The following is an 11,920-nucleotide window of genomic DNA, read 5'->3' as shown; positions in this document are numbered from 1 at the left end:
GGGACAGCACACCTGAAAATCTGCTTTGGGAAACCCCAACAGATACAGTATGCTGGAATGACCCAGACGCGAGGAAATGCCAGCAGATCGTGCTTCATCCAGCCCGCACCATGCCCGGTACAGCTGTTTCTCCTGCTGGCAACAATAACAGCAGCCATCTCTGCGCAACACTTTCCGGTTTGCACCTTCCTTTCAAATGTATTAAATACAGAGGCTGTTGCTCACATGAAATTGCGTTTAGGCTTGGTCGATCACATTGCGTGTAGTAAATAAATGTATTTGCTTGTTACCCTCCCATTACTTTGCCAGTATTAAAGTCTTAAATTTCATATTACAAAAATAAGGCCTTAAAAGTATTAAATTTTGTCGTCTTAACGTCTTAAATTTGTTCTTTCGTAGGATTAAATAAATGACGTAACATCATAAACTTTTATGTGTGTGACTGAAACAAGAAATGTTAAAAAAAAACAAATGGAAATACTTGAGAGGTTTATTTGCACAATAAGAAAACATGCAATGCCATTTAAATATAGAAGAATCAAATGTGCAATGTCCAAAAAAAGCAAAAAAACAAGCTGCTGAGTACTGCATTATATTCAGTTTGAATTGCCATCTGAATCACTTTAAGACAATTCTAACATAAATTGGTGCAGAAATGTCTCCAGAAGCAGGAAATTATGTGTTTAGTGCTCAAATTCTTCTAGGGGACCCCTGTTTATATATTTCAGCAGGGAATATTTCATCAAATATTGTTAAAATATCATCTTGTCTTCTTCTTATTGTAAATCTTGCATGTGAGCTTAGAGTATCGTCACACCCCTAATTTGAACCCCTATGTCCCCACCACTTTTTAACACAAAGTGACGTCCTTGATTTATATCAAAGTACAAACACACCCCAAAAATCTATAGTGTGTTAAATATTGATGTATTATAATAGAATGTTTTATTAAATTCATGTAACTTTGTAAATAAGTTTCTCAGGCTTAAAATTCATACAGATTTTTCATTATACAGCAGTGAAGTTGGTATTAAATTTCATCCTAGGTGGTATTAAAAAAAGTCTTAAATTTAACTTTGAGAATCCTGGGGGTACCCTGTTTGCACAATAAAATTTAAAAGACAAAAGTAGTAAATGAACAGGTGCAAACAGACGCTATTCTGCGTACACACCTTTAGCTACTTTAGTAAAATCAGCTTACATGTTAATTTGCTGGTGATACACATTTGCACGCGTTTTTACTCACACAGACCTTTAGTAAATCTGGCCCCATGTGTGTAATTCAGAGCACAATTCAAACCGGATAAAATATTAGCTGTCTCTAGCTGTTGACTACCGTACATATTGTTTCTGTAAAAAAGAAGGGAGGGACTTTATGAGGAAATAAATATTTTTTAATTCCTTGGTTAAACGTTTTACTACTATGTAGTTTGTTTGATGCTAATGTGTTTTATTATTTAACTTGATACTAGCAGATTACAGCTATGGCTATAAATTCTAACAAAATCTGTATATATATGTGTGTATGTAGACGCAGCCTCACTTTTTTATATGAATGTGAAATGTGTTTATAAACATAGATAATGAAGCAGGAACTCAGCCAGTCGGCAGAGTCATTTCTTGATGTTGCATATTTTAATTATTTCCTTCTATAATTGTCAGCTAATGTCATTCATGATGTATTTTCCCTGTTAATGATCTGTATTTGATCAATAACCAACACATTATCTAAGCCCTGCTGTTAGGGTGTTAATCCCGTCAACTCATCCTGCTACTGATGATCTGTTAAATTAAAGTCACACGAAAGCTGTTTTTTATGTTGTGAATGGACAAATCTGCCCCAGTGATGTTTAGTAACAGTGATTAAAGCTTGCTGTTCCAAACACAAACAAAACCATGAGGCGTTAACAGCAGCTGTGTAATTATTCAGTAAGCGATGAGTGGGAGAGAGCTGCGTTTCCTGGCTTTCTGCCGAGGGGTGGGCAACACCGTGGTGTTTTTATTTTATAAAAACCTCATGAATCACTTGGTGGTGGGTTTTTATTTTATTTATTTTCATGAATGTCATTAAGTTTCATGTTGTTTGTTTGTTTTTTTTATTATTATTATTTAACCTTCTTTATTCAGGGAGTTTGACTGAGAGTAAACTGTCATTTGCAGGAAGGCCCTGATAACAATCCCACCGTTGCACATTCACACCTGGAAGCTGCCCAGTATAACCGCAGCCTGGTCTGCTGGCCACTGAGAAGCTCTACTGGAGCTGTTGGGGCTATGGGCCTTGCTGAAGGGTAACCCAGTGGTGGTAAATGAGGGAGGGCAAGCACTGTTTGATTTATCCTGCCGGTCCGGGGTTTGAACTGGTGACCTTTGGGAAACCACTGACCCTGAGATGAGGTGAACCACTGAGACTTTTCACAACCTCACAACAAGAGGTTTTAATCCTAAAATAAAACTATTACAAAATCTAAATTCTGAACGATAGCTCATGGTATTGTTCTGTATTTTTCTTGTCAACACGTCCTGTGAAAAGTCTGCCAGCACCGTCTGACTTCCTGTCTGTTGGTCTCTGCTCCGAGCCCATTGGTTCCTCCCTGAAGATGCAAACCTTTTTAAAAACACTTCACGTTATATGCAGTCTCATGTTTAAAAAAAGGCACAGTAATTTCCGAAAACTGCTGCTCACAGTTATCAAACAGCAGGAGGAAATAGTTTGTTGGTTGAGGGACTATTTTCAGTGGCGGATGAATCCACATGTGGCGCTCCACTTTGATACACGAAGAGTACTTGTTTGCAGATATATTCACTGTTGGGACCTTTTCCAATTTCAAATGTAATCAATTCTTTTATCCTCTGTTTATTGGTTTCCATAGAATCCAATATACAGAGGATAAGAAACGGGATAAAAATCAATATATGCTTTATAAACTATTGAACGTTTACCCTTACTGTACTGTGACTTCATGTCACACAGGAAATGTCAGAGCAGATATTGGCTGTTATATAATATAGATAATACATATTATGTAGTAGAAACCTTTAAAGACAGATTAAGTGTTTTAAAAATAAATGATTAGGTCTATATATGCCAACAGGTTAGAAATAAAATAGTAACTTTACAACAGCAGTTAAACTCAAAACAAGGCAAGCGGTACATAAATTACCCACAACCACTACTGTCTTAAGTGAAGTAACATTGGTGTAATCAGTAGCAGTACATGTACATTTTACAACAAACAACAGAAAAAATTATAATATATATATATATATAATGATATGAATAATACTTAGTGTTTGTCTGTATTAATATAGAAATATAGTACAAAATGTAATAAAACCGTATATCATATTATAGTACTTATTAATGTCCTTTATTTCAGTAAAAGTACTAATACTGCTGTAAAAAATACTAATGAAAAATAAAAGTACCTAAATTGGACTGCAACTAGCGATTATTGGATTAATGTGCTGATTATTTTCTTGGTCAGGAGTTTCCCAAATGAAAAACTTTTTAGGTAAAGATGAAAAGCATATTATCCTCACTATCATAAGAAATTTATATACATACAACTTGTGTATGGTGCTGCAAACCATCAGGTTTTTCTACAGGGGAAAATTGTTATCTAATTGATTAATGAACTAATCATTTAAGCTGTACTAATGCAAAAATCTTAATTTGTTAATGAAGTAAAGCTGTGAAACAATATATAAAAAATATATCCCCACTCAGTTGAAGTGAAGAAGTATAAAGTAGGATGAGAAGAAAATACTCGTAAATGTAGTTAGTTTTACATTCCACCACTGAGCTGTAGTATAATTATTGTATATTATATTATACACTGCTCAGAAAAATAAAGGGAACACTAAAATAACACATCCTAGATCTGAATGAATGAAATAATTAAATACTCCTTTCTTTACATAGTTGAATGTGCTGACAACAAAATCACACAAAAATTATTAATGGAAATCAAATTTATCAACCCATGGAGGTCTGGATTTGGAGTCACACTCCAAATCAAAGTGGAAAACCACACTACAGGCCGATCCAACTGTGATGTAATGTCCTCAAAACAAGTCAAAATGAGGCTCAGTAGTGTGTGTGGCCTCCATGTGCCTGTATGACCTCCCTACAACGCCTGGGCATGCTCCTGATGAGGTGGCGGATGGTCTCCTGAGGGATCTCCTCCCAGACCTCCTGGACAGTCTGTGGTGCAACGTGGCGTTGGTGGATGGAGCTAGACATGATGTCCCAGATGTGCTCAGTTGGATTCAGGTCTGGGGAACGGGCGGGCCGGTCCATAGCATCAACGCCTTCCTCTTGCAGGAACTGCTGACACACTCCAGCCACATGAGGTCTAGCATTGTCTTGCATTAGGAGGAACCCAGGGCCAGCCGCACCAGCATATGGTCTCACAAGGGGTCTGAGGATCTCATCTCGGTACCTAATGGCAGTCAGGCTACCTCTGGCGAGCACATGGAGGGCTGTGCGGCCCCCCAAAGAAATGCCACCCCACACCATTACTGACCCACCGCCAAACCGGTCATGCTGGAGGATGTTGCAGGCAGCAGAACGTTGCCAAAAGTCCTGCACGGTGTTGGGCTGTAAGCACAACCCCCACCTGTGGACGTCGGGCCCTCATACCACCCTCATGGAGTCTGTTTCTGACCGTTTGAGCAGACACATGCACATTTGTGGCCTGCTGGAGGTCATTTTGCAGGGCTCTGGCAGTGCTCCTCCTGCTCCACCTTGCACAAAGGCGGAGGTAGCGGTCCTGCTGCTGGGTTGTTGCCCTCCTACGGCCTCCTCCACGTCTCCTGATGTACTGGCCTGTCTCCTGGTAGCGCCTCCGTGCTCTGGACACTACGCTGACAGACACAGCAAACCTTCTTGCCACAGCTCGCATTGATGTGCCATCCTGGATGAGCTGCACTGCCTGAGCCACTTGTGTGGGTTGTAGACTCCGTCTCATGCTACCACTAGAGTGAAAGCACCGCCAGCATTCAAAAGTGACCAAAACATCAGCCAGGAAGCATAGGAACTGAGAAGTGGTCTGTGGTCACCACCTGCAGAACCACTCCTTTACTGGGGGTGTCTTGCTAATTGCCTATAATTTCCACCTGTTGTCTATTCCATTTGCACAACAGCATGTGAAACTGATTGTCAATCAGTGTTGCTTCCTAAGTGGACAGTTTGAGTTCACAGGAGTGTGACTGACTTGGAGTTACAATGTGTTGTTTAAGTGTTCCCTTTATTTTTAGCAGTGTATGTGTGTATATATATATATATATATATATATACAAAGGTTGAGTGAAGTTATTTTAGTTTGAACTTTCAGAAAATTGATTTTATTGTCCAGTCACCACGTCACTGAACACAGAAAGTCAATGTGAGGTACGTTTAAATGTCTGTACACAAATACTGCTGCACCTCACCGTAGGCAGTCCACGTGTTTGTCCTCGTCTTTTCTTTTGGCAGAAATGATTAGTACCTGCTGGGTACCTATTGACGCTCACCCGGGGAGAGAGAGTTCTGGCTTGTCTGATGGATCGCCCAACAATTATTGTGTCGGAGGAAAACGCAGGCGTTCCTGCTGAGTGTGAAACAACAGCGGTGGGAAGGAGACTGCTGGGTGTAAAAACATCGGCTCAGAGTGAGATGAGTGTGGTTTATATCTGATAACGTGTTGAATGTGTTTAACGACTCTCTCGCTGGATGGTGGTGTATTTTCTATGTCTCTGCACGGGTGTTGCTTAAAATACTCAAAAGTATAGAATAAACTCTGCACCGACCAGTAATATCAGGTGTATGCTGCTGGTTGTACTGCAGCTTTTTCTCCCCTTTAGCAGCAGAGCCTGCAGATTCAGTCCATCTGTCCCAGCACTTCAGTCCAGATTAAAGTGTCCTGATAATTACCGGTCAGATGGACATAACATTTACTCATTCATGTTGAATCCTCTTGTTTGTGGTGACCTCGTGATTGAACAAATTTATTTTCAGGATTAAACCACTTGAGATGTTGGCTAGTTTGGCACCCCCTAATCTCAGTGTCTATTTCCTGACACTTTTGTTTCTTGAAGATGGCTATGCTTATAGTAATGTCTTGTAAAGTTAAATAGCGTATTCTTTTTTTAAAATTTTTTTTGGAAAGAAGCATTTTTAGCAGCTCCTGGGGTAAGATGCCCAGTTTCAAAGAATGGTCTTTTTTGTTTTATAAATAACAAAATCATTGAAATATATACATAGCTTGGTATGCCAGGGTAAAATCACTTTAATAGGTACAAATTAATAAATTACAAGATACTGCTTGAAAGCCAGGGAATCATGTGATAGGCTTGTGTTACTAGCTTTTCTATCATTTACAGTGGGGAGAACAAGTATTTGATACACTGCTGATTTTGCAGGTTTTCCTACTTACAAAGCATGTAGAGGTCTGTAATTTTATCATAGGTACACTTCAACTGAGAGAGACGGAATCTAAAACAAAAATCCATATATCCTTCTTCCTCCAAACACGGCGAGTGGAGTTTAGACCATAAAGCTCTATTTTTGTCTCATCAGACCACATGACCTTCTCCCATTCCTCCTCTGGATCATCCAGATGGTCACTGGCAAACTTACCTCAGAATGGCTTTGATCAAGTAACGTCAATAATTGCGATGAAACAGGAAATCTGTAGTTGAGTGAGACTAGCAACAGCCAGAAGAAGAGTTGAGAAAAAGAAATTGGGACATTTTGTGCTTTGTGTAAGAATTACATGGGGGGGGGGGGTCTTGGCCCATGTTACCCTACCATCTCTCTTTTGAGGGACTCCTGACAAAAGACAGAAAAACATAAGACACAACAAAATATGCAGCAAAAAACAGACAGGTACAGTTACGATTTGACTCATAAAAATACAAAAACAAAACACACTCACCACGAAATCTAAAAACCCACACTAGTGTAACCGTACAGGGCAGTGTAACCGTAAACAGTGACAGAACTGTAATTCTGCAGACATCTAAGAGAAGTTGGTAGGTTGTTCTACGCTCTGGGAGCCTTAAACCCATTTAATCCCATCAGTCTTTTTCATTTATAAGGCTCTAAAAATGTTACTGAATGATGTATCAATGCATTTTAAGCAGACTCTGAAATAATAAAAGGTCTCAATGAAATATGTGCATTATCACATGTTCAGTCTAAACTGTCACATGACCAGAGCTGTTGCACCGTGACAAATGAATGGCTACATCACACCTCCCAAACAAACGGTTAGTTAAGTATGTTAACGTAGTGATAGGATGTAGAGTTTTGGTACACAATATCAAGCTCGGGTCCTCTACCTGAGGTCTGGGAGATCATTTTCTCTCTTTTTGATAGAACTTGACCACACTTGTCCAGACTGAATCACATTCCAATGTTGTTGCTGCAGATCCTGGTAGTCGATGTCTTGCTCATTCATCAATGTAGAGGAAGTGACTGATGGTTGCTCCACTTCAGAACCCATATCCGTAACCACTCTTTGTGATTACCTTCCATTTAGGGGGTCAGATTAGGGGTGTGACAAAACACCGAGACATTGCGCAAGATTGGTGGCTATGACACGACAAGAATATTGTTTAATATGTCTACTATTATACTACTATCTACTAGAAAAAATATTTGTTGCTGAAATATTTGATTTTGAGCATTAAACACTTAATTTCCTGCATTCTGGAGACATTTTCTGCACTAGGAAGCACAAAATTCAGGTGGGAGGTGACAATTCAGAATATAAAAATATAATGGGATCTAATGCAGTAGTCAGTAGCTTATTATTATTTTGCTCAAGTTACTTTTTTTTGGACACAGTTTTCTTCTATATTTACATTGCATTGCAGGTTTTCTTTTTGTGCAAATAAACCTTTTGTAGTGGCTATTCCGTTTCAATATTACAGCCACTGCCCCAGCACTAGAAGATTAGTTTTAACGCATCTTTGTTCCTTTTTGACGATCCAGCATTCTGTGTTCGCCGTTTGGAAATAATAATTTAACTCTAAAATCCTACCTAGAAAAATAAAACTTGAACAGTGATCCTGCCAAAACATTGTAGGTTAATGCACAGGTGTGTAGTGCAAATGAGGGAAAATAAATAGTAGCCTATTGACTCAAAAATGATATCAAATAAGATGAGACAAGGTGTGGTTAAACAACTGTTTGGTCTCAACTAAAGCTAGGGGCTCCACTCCTGTTTCCAACTTCCCTTTATTAATTACACCACACACAGCTACTACGGTGAGGCTGATTTGCCAATCAGTGGCCAAACTGTCCATCGAACTACAACCAAAAATATGGGAAGTCTTGAAATAATAACTACTGTTCTTTAAATATAAACAAAGAAATGCTATTTGGGCTCCTACACCTTTCTCATAACATTTTTATTTGTTAATGAACATTTCTTGGTGCGAGCTATTTTTCAGAACATTTTCAAAAAGTGGTGGCAGTACATGTCCCCAGAGTCCCCAGTGTAAATGACCCTCTCCAGCCCTGCTTCCACAGCCCCACTGAGTTTTTGATGAAGGCTCTTGTGTCCTGTTGATCTTGTACATTTCCAGTATTCCAGTATCCATGTATATGGCATTGAGTCGTGACATTCTTGTAGTCAGTCCTGGCGGTGCACAGATTGGTCTGCCTGGTCTTGCAGTTTTATTTTATTTTGCTCAGTGAAGGCCACTTTTGAATGCATATTCTACAGGCTACCTCTGTCCTAAATGTTTCCTTCATGTTCAGTGTGAAGGAGTCAAATGACTGCTATACTGTTGTTTTTGAATGTTGCACTAAAGTGCAAGTTCAAATGTTACAATACAGTATAATACAAGTTACAATATTAATGTTTGAATACAAGTAGCACTAAAGTTACAACGTTGAAATATGCTGGGTTTTTGTCTTTGCATCTCCAAATTGTCACTGTTGTATAAGGGGTTTTGATATGTAAATTAGTCATGCTGGAATATGATAGAACATTTTAGTGTCAATGTTGAGAACTACCATCAACAGTTTTAAATGTTTTACTGGTTCTTAACTGGTCTGAAATATATAGAAATTTTGGTGACTGCACATGAGAAATTAGTTGATTTACAACACATGACCCATGGGTCACAATTGTGACCGAGCATAAAACACACTACTTTTCCATGTAAATTAGAAAAAAAGAATGTTTGAATGATTGTTACTGATGACAGATGATTTGGATATTTTCAAATCTGGGAAAAATTCGGGATTAAAAGGGTTAATATTAAATGCTTTCCCCCCATATTTCAAGTGATGTTTTTGGAACATTCAATAGGAGACGGTTATTGCTTCTAAGAGAATAAATAGGATCATAATTTTGCAGGATGAATAGCTCTTGTGAGTAGATAGGATATTTTAAATGAACACATTAGAAAAGAAACTGGTAGCAGTGCACCTGCCGTCTATTTTCAAGAGAAAGCCATTGCAGATGATTGTACAATATAAAGTGGTGAGTTAAGATGTGAATAAATCTGCATCAACTATTAAATGTGACGTGAATATGACAATTTTGCCAAATCAGTTTTTGAAGCATTTTCATACATAACGTCTCCGTAGTCAAGCAGAGGCAATAACAACCGGGATACCAGCCTCAGTTTTATATTCATGGTGAGACAGTCTTTTTACACATTAGTGTTTTTTATCGGATCATTCAGAGTCAACCCAGGCAACCTCAGTGAGTATAACACCATCAGATGTAAAACTAGAAAAATTATCAGGAGCAGATTTAAGCCGCAGTTTTGAAGCGAACAGCATGATTTTGACTGCACAGAAGCAGTGATCTGTAACATATTGGAACTGGTCTTTCCTGTTCCTCAGGAACAAAACTGTCCACTTTTGCACGGACTACACTCTGCATACTGTGTTTCATAGTAGTATGCAGCATGTACTACATACTGCATACTACTATCTGTTAAATAGATTTATTTTGCAGTACAGCTGCAACGATTAGTCGATTGCAAGAAAATTAATTGACAACTATTTTGATAATCGTTTCAGTAATTATTTTAAGCAAAAATGTGGAAAATTGCTTGTTTAATGTTCTTAAATGTAAGGAACTGCTGCTATTCTTTTTCATTTATCATAGTAAATGAGTGTTTGGGTTGTGGACAGTTAGTTGGACAAAAGCAGAAATTTAAGAGGGGTCTATTCCACCACCTACAATGCTGTCCTTTCATCACTTCCCAGGAAACTGAACAACGATGGTCGTTCAGACTTGGCCTCCGGTGGTTCTAACGACTGTCGTTAGACAGCTAGGAGCACCTAGCTTGAACCAAATCCAGATGCCCTTGATTTTAACCTTTGGATACCACTCTGTATGTCTGGTCTGAGCTGGACTCGAACTGGCGACCCTCTGGTTTACAAGCCAAGGCCTCACAGACTGAGCTACTTCCACCCCCAAAGTAATAAAGATTAAATATTTTTTTGAAAGACCAGTTGTTGTGACCGTTCTGGCGCTTTGCATTGTTGGACATCCGATGCATACTGGAGATTTTTTCTGAATCAGTACGACATCAGGGTAGTTTTCTGCGATTTGGCTCGTTGTTGGGTTTTTTTGTATATTACATTTATGCCAAATCAATATGTACTGCTACTATTTGAATACAGCCACAAACATCTGTCGAGCTCTAAAGACGATTTTACAAAAAGTGCCGTTTTATAAAAGTTAACTAGAGCAGCAGTTGCAGCAGTCAGGGTGGGCTCATCTGTGTTCCTGGTGATTCCCATCAATAACTCCTCTTTTTAACTATGAATCCCACCTGGAACATCGTAAACCTGTTTCTAACGAGATGATATAAAGAGTTGCTGTTACTCTGCATGTTTACATTCAGAGTGAAGAAGAAGAGCGACGGACTGAGAGAGGAAGACAGAGTGGCAGAAGTGTGAGTCACTCTCTCTCCTGTCAGACAGCAGGAAGAGCAGAGCGACACGGCTGCTGAGGAGGAGGAAGAGGAGGAGGAAGAAGAGGAGGAGGAGGAAGTGCAGGAAAACAACAGCTGGAGTGATGGAGCTCTGCACATTGTGGGAAGGATGCCAGAGTCAAACTGTCTGTCCGTGTGGAAACCGAGAAACATCAAGGTCATCTTTTAAATCACACCAGCAGTATTTAGATATCTACGGAAGCCCTAAGCATTTTTTGTTTTTCCTGTGATAATGAGGTAGTTTAATTTGTTTTCTTGAGATAACCGGATCATTTTCTTGAGATCTCGGACTCACAAAACTTTGTTTTCCAAAATAATGACTCAAGTAAATAGAGATCATGAGAAAACAAAAGTGATAGACTAGTTAGGAAATGACTGCAGGAAACATCAAGGCCTGACACAGGCTGAAATAGCTTTATGTCTTGCTGTTACAGATAAAATTCACATTGTTCGTTATACACATTGTTTTCTTGAGTTCTCGAATTCATAATGTCATTATCTCGGAAAATTATCTGTTTATTTTGGGAAAAATTTTGTTATTTCAAGATAATGTCATAAATAACTTGAGATCTTGAGAAAACATAAATTTAACTCGCTAACAGCGGAAAACAGAGATAATAACATGTGTGAATGTTTGACCTCGGGGCTTCCATAGATATCATCTTCACTTCATTACACTATTAAACTCTCACTAAAAGGAAAATACACCAGGTGACGATTTTATTTGTCTTTCGATTAAACTCAGCCTCCTTATGTTTTATTTTAGTGAGTCTCTGTGTTCTGCAGGATATAGTTTGAGAACGCAGGGAGGTGCAGACAAAGTCAATCAATATTATATAAGTCAGAAAACTCTTCTGCAGTGTACCTTGCTTTATTTATTTAATTTTCAAACCAGAAATATGTGGGAGTAAATGTTTTTCCAGGGGAAACATTTCATCAGGTGATGGGCTGTAAATGGTTTTCTAGAGAG

Source organism: Micropterus salmoides, unplaced genomic scaffold (genome assembly GCF_014851395.1).
Source record: "Micropterus salmoides isolate LMB-PRFRI ecotype aquatic unplaced genomic scaffold, ASM1485139v1 Ms_hic_scaffold_11, whole genome shotgun sequence".
Taxonomy (NCBI): domain Eukaryota; kingdom Metazoa; phylum Chordata; class Actinopteri; order Centrarchiformes; family Centrarchidae; genus Micropterus; species Micropterus salmoides.
The sequence above is the reverse complement of the archived record's forward strand: the minus strand, read 5'-3'. Positions refer to the sequence as shown.